The sequence below is a fragment of the Babylonia areolata genome, chromosome 5 (genome assembly GCF_041734735.1).
Source record: "Babylonia areolata isolate BAREFJ2019XMU chromosome 5, ASM4173473v1, whole genome shotgun sequence".
NCBI classification, from domain to species: Eukaryota; Metazoa; Mollusca; class Gastropoda; order Neogastropoda; family Buccinidae; genus Babylonia; species Babylonia areolata.
This window is the reverse complement of record NC_134880.1, coordinates 6,319,241-6,320,861: the sequence shown is the minus strand read 5'-3', so window position 1 is coordinate 6,320,861 and position 1,621 is coordinate 6,319,241.

The following is a 1,621-nucleotide window of genomic DNA, read 5'->3' as shown; positions in this document are numbered from 1 at the left end:
CTGTTGGTGTATTTCACCTCCATGACTGCTGTCATTGATCTGTTGGTCTATTTCACCTCCACCACTGCTGTCACTGATCTGTTGGTCTATTTCACCTCCATTACTACTGTCATTGATCTGTTGGTCTATTTCACGTCCACCACTGTTGTCATTGATCTGTTGGTCTATTTCACCTCCACCACTGCTGTCAGTGATCTGTTGACCTATTTCACCTCCACCACTGCTGTCATTGACCTGTTGTTGGTCTATTTCACCTCCACCACTGCTGTCATTGATCTGTTGTTGGTCTATTTCACCTCCATGATTGCTGTCACTGATCTGTTGGTCTGTTTCACCTCCACCACTGCTGTCACTGATCTGTTGGTCTATTTCACCTCAGCCACTACTGTCAGTAATCTGTTGGTCTAATTCACCTCAACCATTGTTGTCACTGATCTGTTGGTCTATTTCACCTCCATCACTGCTGTCACAGATCTGTTGGTCTATTTCACCTCCACTGCTGTCATTGATTTGTCGGTCTATTTCACCCCCATGACTGCTGTCACTGATCTGCTGGTCTATTTCACCTCCAGCACTGTTGTCATTGATCTGCTGGTCTATTTCACCTCCATGACTTCTGTCACAGATCTGTTGGTCAATTCCATCTCCACCACTGCTGTCATTGATCTGTTGATCTACTTCACCTCCACCACTGTTGTCATTGATTTGCTGCTGGTCTATTTCACCTCCACAACTGATGTCATTGATCTGTTGGCCTGTTTCACATCCACCACTGCTGTCATTGATCAGTTGGTCCATTTCACCTCCACCACTGCTGTCATTGACCTGCTGTTGGTCTATTTCACCTCCATGACTGCCGTCATTGATCTGTTGGTCTATTTCACCTCCACCACTGCTGTCATTGACCTGTTGGTCTATTTCACCTCCATTACTACTGTCAGTGATCTGTTGGTCTATTTCACGTCCACCACTGTTGTCATTGATCTGTTGGTCTATTTTACCTCCACCACTGCTGTCAGTGATCTGTTGATCTATTTCACCTCCACCACTGCTGTCATTGATCTGTTGTTGGTCTATTTCGCCTCCACCGCTGCTGTCATTGACCTGTTGTTGGTTTATTTCACCTCCACGACTGCTGTCATTGATCTGTTGTTGGTCTATTTCACCTCCATGATTGCTGTCACTGATCTGTTGGTCTATTTCACCTCCACCACTGCTGTCAGTGATCTGTTGGTCTATTTCACCTCCACCACTGTTGTCATTGATATGTTGGTCTATTTCACCTCCATGATTGCTGTCATTGATCTGTTGGTCTATTTCACCTCCACCACTGCTGTCATTGATCTGTTGGTCTATTTCACATCCACCACCGCTGTCACTGATCTGTGGGTCTATTTCACCTCCATTACTGCTGTCACTGATCTGTTGGTCTATTTCACCTCCATTACTGCTGTCATTGATCTGTTGGTCTATTTCACCTCCACCACTGCTGTCATTGATCTGTTGGTCTATTTCACATCCACCACCGCTGTCACTGATCTGTTAGTCTATTTCACCTCCACCACTGTTGTCACTGATCTGTTGGTCTATTTCACCTCCACCACTGCTGTCATTGATCTGT